The sequence below is a fragment of the Cryptomeria japonica genome, chromosome 11, assembly GCF_030272615.1.
Source record: "Cryptomeria japonica chromosome 11, Sugi_1.0, whole genome shotgun sequence".
Taxonomy (NCBI): domain Eukaryota; kingdom Viridiplantae; phylum Streptophyta; class Pinopsida; order Cupressales; family Cupressaceae; genus Cryptomeria; species Cryptomeria japonica.
The window spans coordinates 268,035-285,934 of record NC_081415.1 but is presented as its reverse complement, the minus strand read 5'-3'; positions in this window follow the sequence as shown (position 1 = coordinate 285,934).

Here is a 17,900-nt window from a genome sequence, read left to right as displayed (position 1 = left end):
TGACATGATGACATTGTATGTTGTCATTGATGTCAATATGCTGAAGTGTGAACTGGTATACTGAAGTAAGCAACTGACGAGAGAACCAATATGATAATGAGAAACGACATATATGTATAAAAGTGAAGTGGTATGTTTGTCCAAGTAAAGCAGTACGTTGAAATGAGAACCAGTATATGGGAAGTTTTGTATCGGGGTTTCATTTGGCATGACTACCGGTTGGTAGTCTCAACTTCAGGGTTTCCAGTTGATGCATTGCCTATGTGATTTAACCGATTACAGCTTGTGATGAGTTAGCATTGTAATGAAGACTAGATCGTGTTGCCATGTCATCCTTGTGCGCATGAATGATTTCCTTGAGGATCTTGCATGAAGAAGATTGATCCTATCTACCTCGGGAATGTGCAAAGTTTGTGTAAATGATGGAGAGCACGTGATGGGTTATCAACTTCCTAAAGCGGCAAAGAATGAACGTTGGAAAATGTCTTGAGATTTGTTCAACACTGTTGTATTCAATGCAGTGTGATTAACGGTCAGGTTTGAACCGACTGAATTGTTAAACCTAAATATTTAGGTTTTAAGATTTATACTGCCAACCTATCTATTTCCTATAAGGTCAATGATGTTTTTCATTTTGAAGTTGTTGGCAAATGTTATGTGTGTATCCCAGTGAGTGATACTTGATTCTTGCCAGACCGAAGAAGTGTGGTGATACCTGCAGAGTGTGATTGCAGAAGAAAAGGAGCTAAAGTGGATCTACCTTGGCATTGTGTGTTGTTATTAGATCAGTGTATTACCTATTGACTTCTAACCATTTCAACAGTTTGAAAATCCCTTAACCGGGTAGCTTTAATAGGCTTTTGTGTAAATCCTTTAATAGGTTGACTCAATTCAACGAGTTCTTCAAATCCTCTTGCGAGGTAACCTTTGACAGGGTTCTAACCTTTAACCGGGTATTTAGCCATCCCTTAACAAGGTGATCCCTAGCAGGATCGGTTCCTAGCAGAACCTATTGTAAAAGTCTTTAACCGGACTAGGCTCTTAACAAAGCGGACTTCAAAAGAGTTCAAAGAACAGCTTGTGGGTATTCATCCCCAGTGTGGGTTTTTCCTAGTTGGGTTTCCACGTGAAAAATTATTGTGTCATGTGTGATGCCTTTCATGTGATGGTTTAGTGTTCTATGTCAAAGTGGTAAAATATGTTGAACTTGTAGTCATTATATTTTTGATGATAGATTACTTGTTTATGCATAAGGGTGAAGTGGAAATGAGGTATTAGATAGTGTGGAAAGCTAAGAGTTACCAGTTTATGTCTTTCACATTCTCACTATGTTTTACCAGTAGTAATCTGGTTTAGACCGGTGTTATTGGTTGCTAGTCAAGTGCAGTGTTTGCAGTCAAACTGGTTCAGGGAAAGTGTTTTTGTCTGTACTGATTCACTCCCCCCTCTCAGTACCAGTTTGTTACTAACTATTCATCATTTATTCATCAATTGGTATCAGAGCATCCTTCAGGTCGTCTATGTTGTAAGCTTAACCGCTTGAGGAAAATATCCTACTCTAATGATAAAGAGGGAAGGTCCGAAGTTTAACAGAGACAACTTTAAGATATGATCAAAGAAGAGAGATTCAGGAGAATGGCCAAGTCATGGAAGTCCTAATCAGCAGTCTATCTGACATTGAGTTTATTGATGTTTAGGATAAAGACAATCCCAAAGAAGTATGGGATACTCTGGAGAATATCTATGGCGGTGATGAGCATGTGAAACAAGCTAAGGAAGAGAGCCTTAGGGGAAAGTTTGAAGACATGCAAATGGTTGAAGGAGAAATCATTCAATAATATGGAATAAGAATCAAGACTATTGTTGGAGACATCAAGAGTGCAGGAGGTAAAATAGATGATTCCACTATTGTTAGCAAAGTCTTGAGATCCTTATTACCGGTCTATGTAATAAGGGTTGCTGCTATTCAGGAGCTGAGGTCTATAGACAAGACAAAAGTATCCCTAGACTCCATCATTGCTAAGTTGACCGCATATGAGCTAAATAACTATGATGACAGTATTCAGAAGATTGAATCAACCTTTAGAGCATCTACTGCACCATCTAGAAAGGGAAAAGAAGCTAGTACCAGTTGTGAACCAAGACAAAGCAGAGAAATGGACGATGAGGAGATCCTGATGGAATTTGAAGCTCTTCTTTCCAAGAGACTTCTTAAGGGAACCAGTAAATACATTGGTAAGCTCCCTTTGAAATGCTTCTCTTGCAATAGGATAGGACACATTGTTGTAAACTTTCCTAATGGTGATAATAAGGACAAACTAGAGAAGTTCAAGAAGTTCAAAGGAGGAAACAAGAGAAACTATTTTGTAGCAGTTGATGAAGGTGTCACTAATGAGGAATCAAAAGATGAAGAATGTGAAGACATTGTGTTTGTAGCTGTTAAGGAAGACGTGTCAGACAAGAAGGCTCTTGTCTCCCACTTTGATAATTCCAATGATTGGATTATTGACAGTGGTTGTTCTCACCATATGACTGGTGACTAGAGTAAGTTTCTATCTCTGGAAGAGTATGATGGTGGTGTGGTCCATTTTGGTAATGATGCACCATGTATGGTAAAATGCAGAGTGTCCATCTCTCTGAATGGAAAAAGCAATGCTGATAATATGTATTGGGTAGAAGGTTTCAGACACAACCTTTTGAGCGTTGCCCAGCTGAATGATAATGGACTCACTCTAGAATTCAAAGATAGATTATGCAAAATCAAAGGAAAGAATGGTCAACTGATGGCCACCAGTATGCAGACCAAAGGTAACTTATTTTAGCTGAATGCAAATATCAGTACATGTCTAATGGCTAAGTTTGATGATAGCTGGATATGGCATAGGAGACTCTTCCATGTAAACTTTGATAATATTGTGAAGGCTAGTAAGATCAAGGCAATTAGAGGATTGCCTGTGCTGAGCAAACTGGAGAATCCTTTGTGCAGAGAGTGTCAACTGGGGAAAATATCTTTCTCAACCTTCAAAGGTAAATCTTTCACTGCAGATAATTTACTTGATCTTGTGCATACTGATTTGTATGGTCCTATGAAAACTAGGAGTGTGCAGGGAGATAGGTACTTCATGATTCTCACTGATGACTGCTCAAGAATGATGTGGGTTACATTCTTGAAAGACAATTCTGAAGCTTTTGGAAAGTTCAAAGCCTTTAGAGCACTGGTAGAAAAAGAAAGTGGTAAGAGAATCAAATGCCTTAGAACTGATCAAGGAGGAGAATTCACTTCCGGTGAATTCAACAAGTATTGTGAAGAGAACAACATCAAGAGGTAACTGTTTGCCCCCAGAATCCACAACAGAATGGCCTAGTAGAGAGAAACAACCAGACTATAGTTGAAGCAGCTAGAACAATGTTGATCCAAGGAAAAGTTGCTCACACTTTTTGGAGAGAAGCGGTGAGCACTGCAGTCTACAAAATGAACCGGGTACTCATAAAAAAGGTTAATAATAAAACACCTTATGAGTATTGGACCGGTAAGACTCTTGTAGTAAGCTACTTTAGAGTGTTTGGTAGCAAGTGTTATATCAAGAGGAGTGAATACTAGAGCAAGTTTGATGCAAAATATGATGAAGGAATATTCCTAGGATATTCCACCAAGAGCAAAGCTCTCAAGTGTTTCAACAATAGGACTCAAAGAATTGTTGAAAGCATCAATGTTAGAGTTGATGAAACGTCTGAGAAACCCGAGGAAACCGACAACAAGTAAGTAGGAGATGAACCGGTAGTAACCTTCTAAGAACCGGTTGCAAAACAACCAATTACCAGTAACAATGCTTCTACATCGGTAGATGTTGATGTTGATGAAGATGCGGATGAAGAAGAAAAGCAAGAGGAATCTATTAAGATCATACCTAGATATGTGAAGCTGAATCATGATCCAAAGAAGATCATAGGAGACAAGGATGCAAGAATTCTTACAAGAAGAAAGGTCAGGGAAAACTCTTGCATGATCTCTGAATTTGAGCCTAAAACATTTAAAGAGGCACATAAAGATGAAGATTGGATCAAGGCAATGGAAGAGGAACTTGACCAGATAGAAAATAATGACACATGGTCCTTGGTACCTAGACTAGAGCATAAAAATGTCATTGGCACCAAATGGGTTTTCAGAAATAAGCTGAACGAAGATGGCACAGTGGTAAGAAACAAATCCACACTGGTGTGTAAGGGATATGCTCAACAAGAAGGAGAAGACTATGGAGAAACCTTTTCTCCAGTAGCTAGATTGGAAGGAGTTCGTATGCTTCTTGCATATGCAGCTTTCAAGGGATTCAAAGTATATCAAATGGATGTAAAATCTGCATTCCTGAATGGAATACTTGAAGATGAGGTGTATATAGAGCAACTAGATGGATTTTTCCTATTAGAAGACAGTGACATGGTGTGTAGGCTACATAAAGCCTTGTATGGATTGAAGCAGGCACCTAGAGCATGGTATGAACACTTACACTCCCATCTTGTGAAGATTGGATTTTAAAGAATAAGTGAAGATAGCAATATCTACTTGAAGTTAGAAGGAGATCAGATTATGATATGTGAAGTATTTGTTGATGACATAATTTTTGGTGGAGATGACAAGATGAGTCATGATTTTGCAAATGCGATGAAGAAGGAAAGATGGAATATTTATCACTCAGTCCAAGTATGTCAAAGAGGTGTTGAAGACCTTTGGCATGGAAGACAACAAACCGGTTGGAACACTGATGGTGACCAGTTGTAAATTGTCAAAAGAGGATGACTCAATGTTGGTAAATGAGAAGGAATACCGATCAATGATTGGTAAGTTGCACTATGTAGTACATAGTAGACCAGACATTGCACATGCAGTGGGCATTATTGCACAGTTCCAGAAAAGCCCAAGAGAATCCCACTTGATAGCAATCAAGTGGATTCTTAGATATCTAAAGGGAACTATTGACTATGGATTATGGTATCCATACAGTAATGATTTCAACTTGAAAGTGTTTACAGATGCTATTTAGGCTAGAAATATGGATGACCGAAAGAGCACAACTAGTGGTACATTCTTTCTTGGTGGTAGACTAGTCTCATGGATGAGTAAGAAGCAGAGTTGTATCTCTCAGTCTATAGTAGAAGCGAAATATGTTGCAGCATTTATGAACTGCAATTAGACAATTTGGATGAAGCATGTATTAAATGGTTTCAAGGTTCCTGTATCTGAACCGGTGAGTATCTTCTGTGACAATACAAATGCAATTAATATTTCCAGGAATCCGGTTTTACATGCTAGAACCAAGAACTTCGAGCTCAAGTATCATTTCTTGAGGCAGAAGGTTCAAAACAAAGAGGTTGTATTGGAACATGTTTCCAATAAGGAACAGGTAGCAGACATATTCACCAAGCCTTTACCGAAGGCTACATTTACCTATTTAAGATGTGAATTAGGTGTGCTGCCCCTTCAAGAGGTAAACTAAAGGTGTATGTTCCACATCAGTTAGGTTGTGCATTGGTAAATATTTTTCAGGATTGGTGTGTTGAAGGATGCTACTCCTTAGGGGGAGCAGCATAAGTGGAACATAGCTATTTGTGCCTCCACTTTGGCATTGTTGCCAAAGGGGGAGAAGATGTGAAGTGGAGAATATATCTGTAGTATTGGAGAGAAGATGCAAAGCAGATAGATATATTTGTATATTTCCATCAATGCCAAAGGGGGAGATTGTTGGCATATGTGTAGAGCTTGATGACATGATAATATTGTACATTGTCATTGATGTCAATATGCTGAAGTGTGAACCGGTATACTGAAGTAAGCAACTGTCAAGAGAACCAATATGATAATGAGAACCGGTATATATGCGTAAAAGTGAAGTGGTATGTTTGTCCAAGTAAACTGGTATGTTGAAATGAGAACTGGTATATGGGAAGTTTTGTATCGAGGTTTCATTTGGCATGACTACCGATTGGTAGTCTCAACTTCAGGGTTTCTGGTTGATGCATTGCCTATGTGATTCAACTAATGACAACTTGTGATGAGTTAGCATTGTAATGAAGACCAGATCATGTTGCCACTTCAGCGTTGTGTGTGTGAAGGATTTCCTTAAGGATCTTGCATGAAGAAGATTGATCCTATCTACCTCGGGAATGTGTGAAGTCTCTGTAAATGACGGAGAGCGCATGATGGGTTATCGGCTTCCTGAAGTGGCAAAGAGTGAACATTGGAAAACATCTTGAGATCTGTTCAAGACTATTGTATTCAATGCAGTGTGATTAACGGTCAGGATTGAACCGACTGAATTGTTAAACCTAAATATTTAGGGTTTAGGGTTTATACTATCGACCTATCTATTTCCTATAAGGTCGATGATATTTTTGATTTTGAAGTTGTTGGCAAATGTTATGTGTGTATCCCAGTGAGTGATACTTGATTCTTGCCAGACCGAAGAAGTGTGGTGATACCTGCAGAGTGTGATTGCAGAAGAAAAGGAGCTAAAGTGGATCTGCCTTGGCATTGTGTGCTGTTATCAGATCAGTGTATTACCTATTGACTTCTAACCATTTCAGCAGTTGGAAAATCCCTTAACTGGGTAGATTTATTAGGATTTTGTGTAAATCCTTTAACAGGGTGACTCAATTCAATGAGTTCTTCAAATCCTCTTGCGAGGTAACCTTTGACATGGTTCTAACCTTTAATCGGGTATTTAGCCATCCCTTAACCGGGTGATCCCTAGCAGGATCGGCTCCTAGCAGAACCTATTGTAAAAGTCTTTAACCAGACTAGGCTCCTAATAGAGTGGACTTCAAAAGAGTTCAAAGAATAGCTTGTGGGTGTTCATCCCCACCGTGGTTTTTTCCTAGTTGGGTTTCCATGTGAAAAATTAGTGTGTCATGTGTGATGCCTTTCATGTGATGGTTTAGTGTTCTATGTCAAAGTGGTAAAATATGTTGAACTTGCAGTCATTATATTTCTGATGATAGATTACTTGTTTATGCGTAAGGGTGAAGTGGAAATGAGGTATTTGATAGTGTGGAAAGCTAAGAGTTACTGGTTTATGTCTTTCACATTCTCACTGTGTTTTACTGGTAGTAATCTGGTTTAGACCAGTGTTATTGGTTGCTAGTCAAGTGTAGTGTTTGCAGTCAAATCGGTTAAGGGAAAGTGTTTTTGTCTGTACTGATTCACCCCCCCCTCTCAGTACCGGTTTGTTATTAACTCTTCATCATTTATTCATCAATTGGTATCAAAGCATCCTTCAGGTCCTTTGTGTTGTAAACTTAACCACTTGAGGAAAAGATCCTACTCTAATGATGAAGAGGGAAGGTCCAAAGTTTAACATAGACAACTTTAAGATATGGAAGGACAGAATGAAGATCTACATTAGAAGTATGGGTGCTCAACATTGGAGCTATGTTGAGAATGCTTATGTTATTCCTACCGGTACTCTCATCGATGATCAAAGAAGAGAGATTCAGGAGAATGGGCAAGTCATGGAAGTCCTAATCAACAGTCTATCTGACATTGAGTTTACTGATGTTCAGGATAAAGACAATCCCAAAAAAGTATGGGATACTCTGGAGAATAGCTATGGTGGTGATGAACATGTGAAACAAGCTAAGGAAGAGAGCCTTAGGGGAAAGTTTGAAGACATGTGGATGGTTGAAGGAGAAACCATTCAACAATATGGAATAAGAATCAAGATTGTTGTTGGAGACATCAAGAGTGCAGGAGGTAAAATAGATGATTCCACTGTTGTTAGCAAAGTCTTAAGATCCTTATTACCGGTCTATGCAATAAGGGTTGTTGCTATTCAAGAACTGAGGTCTATAGAGAAGACAAAAGTATCCCTAGACTCCATCATTGCTAAGTTGACCACATATGACCTAAATAACTATGATGGCAGTATTTAGAAGACTGAATCAGCCTTTAGAACATCTGCTGCACCATCTAGAAAGGGAAAAGAAGCTAGTACCAGTTGTGAACCAAGACAAAGTAGAGAAATGGATGATGAGGAGATCCTAGTGGAATTTGAAGCTCTTCTTGCCAAGAGACTTCCTAAGGGAACCGGTAAATACAAAGGTAAGCTCCCTTTGAAATGCTTCTCTTGCAATAGGATAGGACACATTACTGTAAACTATCCTAATGGTGATAATAAGGACAAACTAGAGAAGTTCAAGAAGTTCAAAGGAGGAAACAGGAGAAATTGTTTTGTAGCAGTTGATGAAGGTGTCACTAATGAGGAATCAGAAGATGAAGAAAGTGAAGACATTGTGTTTGTAGCTGTTAAGGAAGATGTGTCAGACAAGAAGGCTCTTGTCTCCCACTTTGATAATTCCAATGATTGGATTATTGACAATGGTTGTTCTCACCATATGACTGGTGACTGGAGTAAGTTTCTATCTTTGGAAGAGTATGATGGTGGTGTGGTCCGTTTTGGTAATGATGCACCATGTATGGTAAAAGGCAGAGGGTGCATCTCTCTAAATGGAAAAAGTAGTGTTGATAATGTGTATTGGGTAGAAGGTCTCAGACACAACCTTTTGAGCATTGCCCAGCTAAATGATAATGGACTCACTCTGGAATTCAAAGATGGAGTGTGCAAAATCAAAGGAAAGAATGGTGAACTGATGGCCACCGGTTTGAAGAGTGAAGTCTGTAGGAATGCTAGGATCTGTTTGGTGGATGGAAGGAAATCCTTGGATGGAATGAGACATGAGAGTGTATGTTTTGCCTTGGTTCCTAAGAAAATTGAGAGACCGGAACCAAAAGAAGAACAACCAGAGGAGGTAAGAGAATTACTGATAGAATATGAAGACATAATTTTAGATAATGTCCCTAATGGATTACCACTGGTAAGAAGTATCATTCATTGCATGGATTTGATTCATGGAGCTAGTTTACCTAACAAAGTTGCACACCAGTTGACACCGACAAAGAATGAAGAGTTAAATAGATAGGTTCAAGATTTGTTAAAGAAAGGTTTGATCAGAGAAAGTTTGAGCCCTTGTGCAGTTCCAGTAGTATTAGCACCTATGAAGAATGGAGAATGGAGGATGTGTACCAATTACAGAGAAATAAACAAGGTAACAATGAAATACCGGTTTCCCTTACCTAGGATGGATGACATAATGGACTGTTTGAGTGGATCCAAATACTTTACAAAGATAGATTTGAAGAGTGCATATCATCCGATTAGGATTAGAGAAGGAGATGAGTGGAAGACAATATTCAAGATAAATGAAGGACTGTATGAATGGTTAGTTATGCCTTTTGGGTTAACTAATGCACCAAGTACTTTCATGAGGTTTATGAATGAGGTATTGTCGAAGAAATTCTTGGGTAAGTTTGTTATTGTTTATTTGGATGACATTCTAATTTTTAGTAAGACAAAAGATGAGCACTTGTTGCATTTGAGATAAGTTTTGCAAAGGTTGAGAGAAGAGAGTTGCTGATAAATCTTAAGAAGTGTACTTTCATGAAGGAAGAGTTAGTCTATTTGGGATTTGTGATATCTGTTGATGGATTGAAGATTGACCTTGAGAAAGTGAAAGCAATTTTTGAATGACCTACACTAGAAAGCATTGGAGAGGTAACATCATTTAATGGATTAGAAATTTTCTACTAGAAGTTTATTAGAAATTTGAGTTCAGTTTGTAACCCTATGACTGAGACAATGAGAGGAGATAAAGAAGGAATTTAAGTGGACCACTGGAGAAAACAAAAGTTTTGAGCAATTGAAGCAAAAAGTGACTGAGCAGCCTGTGTTGGCTTTACCATATTTCATCAAAGTATTTCAAGCTGATTGTGATGCAAGTGGAACATCAATAGGACCAGTCTTGAGTCAAGAAGGGAGAGCAATAGCTTATTTCAGTGAGAAGTTGAATGATGTTAGGAGAAGATATTTAGTATATGATCAGGAATTCTATGGCATAGTTCAAGCCTTGAAGAAGTGGAGACATTACTTATTTCCTAAGGAGTTTGTGTTGTATACATATCATCAAGCCTTGCAATATTTGAACAGTTAGAGTAAGTTGAATAAGAGACATATGAGATGGGTAGAATTTTTGCAGAGTTATATCTTTGTGTTGAAGCATATAAGTGGGAAATCTAACCAATTTGTTGATGCATTGAGTAGGAGAAGAAATTTGCTGATAGAGATGAGAGTGACCATATTATAATTTGAAGAGTTCAAGACCTTTTATGATGATGACCTATATTTTGGAGAACCTTGGGAAGAATGCAGAGAACCAGTTATGGTAGATAGGAGTAAGCGGTTGGATTATTTCATTTAGGATGAGATGTTTTTCAAAGGAGTTTAGTTGTGCATACCTAAGAGTTCCATGAGGGAGAATCTGATAAAGGAGAAACATAGTGGAGGATTAGCTGGACACTTTGGTGTTGACAAAATAGTAGCCTTGGTGAGTGAGCAGTTCTTTTGGCCCCAGATTCATAAGGATGTTAGGAAATATGTGCAAAGTTTTAGAGTTTGTCAAGTTGGAAAGTGTGGTAGTTTGAATGTGGGATTGTATAAACCTTTGACAATACCTATAAGACCTTGAGAGGATATAAGCATGGATTTCATACTTGGATTGCCTAAAACACATAGAGGGAATGATTCTATATTTGTGGTGGTGGATAGATTCTCTAAGATGGCTCATTTTATACCTTGTAGGAAGACATCAGATGTAGTGCATGTAGTATACCTATTTTTCAAGGAAGTAGTGAGATTACATGGGTTACCTAAGAGCATAGTTTCAGACAGACACTGAGTTTGTTGGCTATTTTTGGAGAACACTTTGGAAAAAGATGAAGATAGATTTGGAATTCAGTTCTACTTTTCACCCACAAACTGATGGACAGATAGAGGTAGTAAACCGGAGCTTGGGAAATTTACTGAGATGTTTAGTTGGAGATAAAACTGGAAGTTAGGATTTGATTTTAGCACAAGAATAGTTTGCCTACAATAATTTAGTGAATAGGAGTACCGAAAAAAAACCTTTTGAGATAGTTACCGGAGTTCATCCTAGAGGTATATCAGAATTAAGGGATATTAGTAGTGAAGACTGAAGAAGTTCAAAAGCAAAAGACTTTGTAGATCACATGGCAACCTTGCATATTCGGGTTAAACAACATTTGGAAGATATGAACAACAAGTATAAGGAGAAGGAAGATGAGAAAAGAAGACATAAGGGATTTGAAGTTGGTGATGAAGTGATGGTGTATCTGAGAAAAGAGAGATTCCCAGTTGGAACCTATAACAAGTTGCAGATGAAGAAATTTGGACCCTGTAAGATCTTGAGAAAATTAATTTCCGAAAATGCTTATGAAGTGGAGTTACCAAATGACTTGAACATATCACCTATATTCAATATCATGAACCCAAATTCAGTGAAGATAATATAGTAGATTTGGAGAAACAGTTGCCCCTGAAGGAACCAGATTAGATTGAGGACATTTTGGACAGTAGGATTGGGCGTAGTACCTGGAGCAATTGGTATAAGGAGTTCCTGGTGAAGTGGAAGGGCAGACCATTGGAAGATTCCTCTTGGATTTCTCAAGTAGAGGTAGACCGCCTTGGTTTTCCTCTAACCCTAGTAAAGTGAGAGACTCAATTTTTCAATAATTTCATATGTCTAATGCAGGAGCATCCCCGGTTCATGGCAATCTTGCATCAAGAAAAAATATTTTCTTTTGTTTTTTCTTCCTGTTTGTAGTTTCAACATTTCTTTTTGTGTATATCGATTTTGGCTCATCGGACCTTGTGGAGTTGGATTCTACTTGAATACTTGACCATATTTCTTATTTCCAGACTGCATCACATTTGGATGTTTTTTCCGGCAAGTTATCGCTATCGATTTCTATATCAGTTTCCTATTATTGGTTGACAGTTCTTTGTTACCAGTTACTTGGACCTATTTTGGTGATCTATCAGAACCCCTTCCGAAGCTTGCAGAGCCTTGGGCATTGATTTTGTTGTTCCTTGGCGTATGGTTAACCTTTTTCCGTGATCTACACTTTATCCTTTGGATTTTATGGAAGGATTTCTTTGGTGAAGGCCAACCTTGTTGGTTTTGCACATTAGGTATTGTTCTTTGGGTTTTGATCCATTTTTGGGCCGACCGGATCCTCTTGGATCGTATATATCATTGTAATGTGCATTAGAATATAGAATCAAGTAGCTAGACTGAGCGTAGAAGATAGATCCTGAGATTTAGGTCCTAGTTGTGACCTATTCTACATGTTTTAGCAGGCTTGTGTGCCGATTTATGTAACCCGATTGATTACCAGTCGATTGTATTCAAATTTCATGTTATAATTCAAGTTGTTCTGCATTAGCTCCATCATATCCTTATGTTCCCATTGTGTTTACTCTTGTTGACCGGTTTAGACTGATCTCTTAGAGGTTCCTCCTTATCGGTGACTGCATCAGCTCATCAGATCTTGAGGAGTTGGATTTTGCTTGAGGACTTGATCATCTACCTTTTTCCCAAACCGTGGAGCATTTGGATCATTTGGGTCATTTTCTAGCAAGTTATTGCTACCGATTTCAGAGATAGTTTTCCGGTACTGGTTACCTAGATCTATTTCCATTAGTGATCTACCGGATCCCTTCTATAGCTTGCAGAGCCCTAAGCATTGATTTTGATGTTCTTTGGCGCGTGTCTGACCTTCCCTTTGATATGTACTTCATCCTTTGGATTTTTTAGAGGAATTTCTTAGGCAAAGGTCGGCCTTGTTGTTTATACACGTTAGGTCTTGTTCTTCAACATTTGATCCCTTTTTGGGCCGACCGGATCCATTGGATCATAAATTATTTTAATTAATCATTAGAATGAGATCAAAGGTGGTAGAAAAAACAGAGAAGCTAGATCTTAAGATTTGAGGTCCTAGTTGTGACCTAGTCTATAATTGAGCATGTTTTAGTAGGCCAGTGAGCCAGTTTTTGTAACCCAGATGTTACCGATTGATTATAATCGGTTTTCATGATATAGTTCATATTGTGTTTACTCTTGCTGACCAGCCTGGATTGATTTCTTTGAGGTCCCTCCTAACCGGTGACTGCAAAAATAAAAAGTTGGTTTCATGGGCTAGTAAGAAACAAGATTCAATATCTTTATCTACTACTGAAGATGAGTACATTGTTGCTGCTAGTAATTGCACTCAAGTAGTTTGGATGAAGCAAATGTTGAAGGATATCAGAGTTATGTATGATGAGCCTATTGTAATATACTATGATAATTCAAGTGCTATTAACATGTGAAAGAATCTGGTACAACATTCAAATACTAAATATGTGCTAGTCAAATATCATTACTTGAGAGAACAAGTCAGTGAAGAGAAAGTGAAGTTGGAGTATGTATCTACAAAGAAACAAATAGTTGATATTTTCACTAAGCCTTTGCATGCAGATACATTTGTCTATTTGAGAGACAAGTTAGGGGTATCTACCCCTCCTAATGAGAACTAGATGTATTGAGTTACATCAATTCGATGGATTTCAGAGCCTTATCTTTCTATCCACATTGGTGAGTTGGTGTTGCTCCTTTGGTGGAGTAGTCTATGTTTTAGGGGGAGAGATTCCTAAGATACATGTTTCATATTCCAAGAGGGAGAGACTTTGATTTTCTGTTTTGAGATCTTTCAAATTGCTATCAAAGGGGGAGAGAGATTATGTGAAAAACTTCTTTATCTGTCTTGATCTTAGGGGGACTTTGTTGGAAATATCTTCTTTCTTTGCATTGACTGTTTTTCACATTCATATGTTGCCATCAATGCCAAAGGGGGAGATTGTTGGATATTGTTGGATCTTGTTGGGCATTGCTACCGCTATGATATGTTTTTGTCATTGATGTCAACATATTCCTATGATTTTCTCCAGTGATTGAAAATTGGGAAGATCTCATGATCTGGTTTTGTAGTTTTGATTTGCTATGTTGGTGCTTTGCAGAGTTTAGTATTTCCTCTGGTATATTTCAGTGTGATTAGATCTTGATTTGATATTTTGGGATATATTTTGGGATGGTCTTATGTATCTTCATTTTAGATGGATCATGTTTTGGTGCTCCACAAGTTATCTTTCTTTGTGATAGTTTCTCATTGGTTATATTCTTGAGTTTCAAATGTTGGTCGATAAAGATTTGATAAGTGGTGTTGGTTTAGCTATTACTAATGATTCCAACATGCTTTCTAGTGTTTCCTAATTGCGTTCTATTTGTTTTGATGATTTACATTGATCGTTGTGCAATTTATTGGTTATTTTCATGAACTAGTGATGATTTTTGTGTTATGCGGTATTTTTGGTGGTGTAGCATGTTGCGGTTGACCTTGGCACAATTTTCGATGGAGTTGAGCAATTGGGAATTTGATTTAGGTCCATGTTATATCATGCAAATCATTATATTGGTTTGATGGTCTATCTTTGTATCGTGTGATGTAATTTTGTAATTGTGAGTTGAGGGTGTAGCTGACCTTGTTGTCAAGGTTGATGAACTGTATATACAGGTGATATATTCATTGAATTTGGTAGTTTAGTGTCATAAAATATGTGACCCTTGCAATTCTTGACCACATTAGGGTCTTCAAATTGGCGAATTGAATTCCCTAGCTTGATTGGAGACCTGAGACTTGCTCATCCCTGAAACTGCACTTTTTTCGCACTCTGCATGTCTCGAACCTGCTTCTTATCCCAAGTTAATGGAAGGAATGGGGTGTGGAACCCTTGTACCTACCCTATTTCAAGGCCCCTTCATTCAAATTGTGCATTGATCTTTGCATTTTGCAATGGGAAAACTTTCCTTGTGTCGACCTATAACAAAAAATCAGCCCAATTAACCCTAATCGATGAATATATAAGTTGCATTTACCCTCCCATTTGCATAGGTTCAAATACATGAGATCACACATTCAAGTATCCCTTTCAAGCATTGAGCATCTCAAGTCTCCCTTCAAGGCTAGGTGTTGTATTCAAGTCAAGGATTCAACCATTGAATAGGAGATCCCTTTCAACATTGAATTACACACAAGCAATTCTATCTACATTCCCATTGCAACCTCCCTTGAGGTGATTTACATTTTAGTCTTTCATTTACATTTACTTGCAAGTACTTTCTTTCATCATTTGGTTAATTCCAAAACTGGGGTTTGACCTAAAGGAAAACCCCAAATCCCAACCCCTTTTCCTCTCTTTCCTGTGTGTAGGTTGCAAGTGTGCAACTATTCTTGCAGATTTGGACTCCATTTACAGAGGCCGAAAAACCCTTTTTGTTTTGCGGATTTTCGGAGGACCGTGTGCACTTTCAACACGGCCTCGACACTTTAAAAAAATCTTAGGTAACCCTTTCACTGGCTAATAATGAAAAATGGACATAAATTTTTAATACTTTCATTTAATAAGGGCTTAATAAACTATTTTGTACTAATATTTAATTCTTTAAATATTATCATATTGTGCAAAATAGTTAAATATCAAATTATGTCAAGTGAACATTAGGTGAAATTTAGTCAAAGATTTTTACCTTTCATGTAAATTAATTCCTTCAAGAATTAATTTTTATTGTAATGTGTAGAATTATTGTACACAAATATGTAGAAATCTTAATGAAAGTGAAAAAGAAATGTAAGTGGGTAAACCAAACTTGGGAGGAAAAACTGTTGAAAAAGAAAGTTAGGTAAAAGGAAGTTGCGGGTAGTTACCCAACTACTTTAGGTATGGATGAATTCTTTAAAAGGAGATTATTTTTATTGTTAGGGGATTCTTTCCTCTACGGTGAAAAAAAAAAGGAGATTTGTAACCAAAGTTTATTGTTTTTACTCATAGTTGAAATGCAGGCTTGATAAAAGAATAATTGCTTTCTCTCATGAATTTATCTCTGAAAGTCTTTGTGTTGATCAAAGAGTGTGGGCTTTGTATCACCGATTTGGAGAAATATTGATAAACTATGTTTTATCAATATTTGCAATTATTCATTGGAGGATTTTATGAATATTGAAAGACTGTGTGTTGTTAATATTCATTTATATGTTTCTATGTACAAGCATTTATTTCATTTTCCATATTACTTATACCAAAATTATTAATAGACTTTGTGCTATTAATAAATGTTCATATTTTATTTTGGTCGCAATTGTTTATTTCTTGGAGAGGAGGGATTATTTTGAAATATAAAATTAACATTTGAGGGAGCTGCTCCTCTTTGAAAGCAAAGGAAAATCATCCTTCTCCATGAAGGTTTATCCAATGTTGAAAGGTTTTGTTGATGTCCATTGGGCAAATTGGTAAAGAAAGCACAGTGACAAATTCATTTGCTAACACATAGTAACTAAACTCTAGGTGCTCCTGCACCATACACCCAAAGAGGAAAAATTTAATGCTCTTGATGAAATGGGATCTGCAACTGAGACCCCATGCTATGCTATATCCTCCTTTGACATCCAGGCAGTATCTTCATTTGGTAGTCCTAGCCACTTGACTAGGTGCTCCTTATAAACTCTCCTCCTTGTCCTCTTCACTTCTCTTGAGTCCAAAATGGCTTGATGATATTGATATCAAAGATGATTTTATCTGGTTCAATGAATATATAAATTTATCTTGGCACACGAAACAATGCATCCACATTATATGTCGATATTCTATCAATTAATTATTATTTTTGTTTGAGAAGAGTCACAAAAATTTTATTGACATGGACCACTACTAATTTGCCATTAGAATGGTTTTGAAATATATTATTAAAAGTTTGCTTGTGTGCACTAGTGTTTGTTTATAAAAAATGACGACATATATTTTTTGTATAAGAAGAGACAAATTTTTTATTTAAATGGGCCACTACTAAATTTCTATTGGAAGGGTTTTGAAATATATATTTAAAGTTCGGTAAATTTGTGCACATTAATGTTTGTTTCAAAAAAATGTCTTGATACTTCTAGAATTCGGGTTTATAAGATGATTTAATTCAAAAAAAATATGACAAGTGATGATCTTTATAGAAGATGATTTATCTAGATTTAACATAGCTCATGCAAAACAATGCATCCACATTAAAAATATCAATATAAAGTATGAGTTGCTCATAATCTATACATACTATTTAATCCAAAATACTTGGATTGAAAATCTAGAAATTCTAATTCTTTAAAGTTATATCAATGACAAGTTATAGTGTGATAACTAGTTAGATGGCTCCTAGATATAATTTACTTTTTGAATACGTAACTTCCTAATATCATTTAGAAAATCAATGAATAAAGATTAAATAGTACTGAATTAAAATAAAGGAATTCAATGAAATAAATTTATCAACATACATTTGAACATGCAAAGAATCTAACACAAGAGCACTACTTCTATTTAATAAATTAGTGAATATGATATATGTATACATGTAAAGGTTGAGATTAAATATTCTTATTGTTAGGAAAATGGTGTTTCAACTTTGCAACAATAAATGGTTATTGTTGATAAATTAGTGCAAGGGGTCACAAGGTGGGGGAGGGGTACCCCCTTGCGGGTTCAGAGGCAATGTCCTTGAAAGCCACATTTTATGTCTAATTTAGCGTTGTAAATCTTGACTATTTATCATTAGGTCACATATCTAACAATGGATATTTTGTGTGCTTTGATTTCCCTAGAAGACAACCTTATTTTATGAGGGCATTGTGTTACAAATGTGTATTGTGATGTATTCAAAAAGTCTAATAGTTGTTGAGTTGCGTCTAGATCTCCATGGTGATACTCCTTATGAGAAGCTTACTTTGCAAGTATATTGTAATTAGTTGTTGATTTTTTAATAATATATTAAACAACTTTTGGAGTGTGGATGTTTCTAAAAAAAGGATTTTCCTCAAATAAATCATTGTGTTGTGGTATGCATGTTATTTATGTTTATTT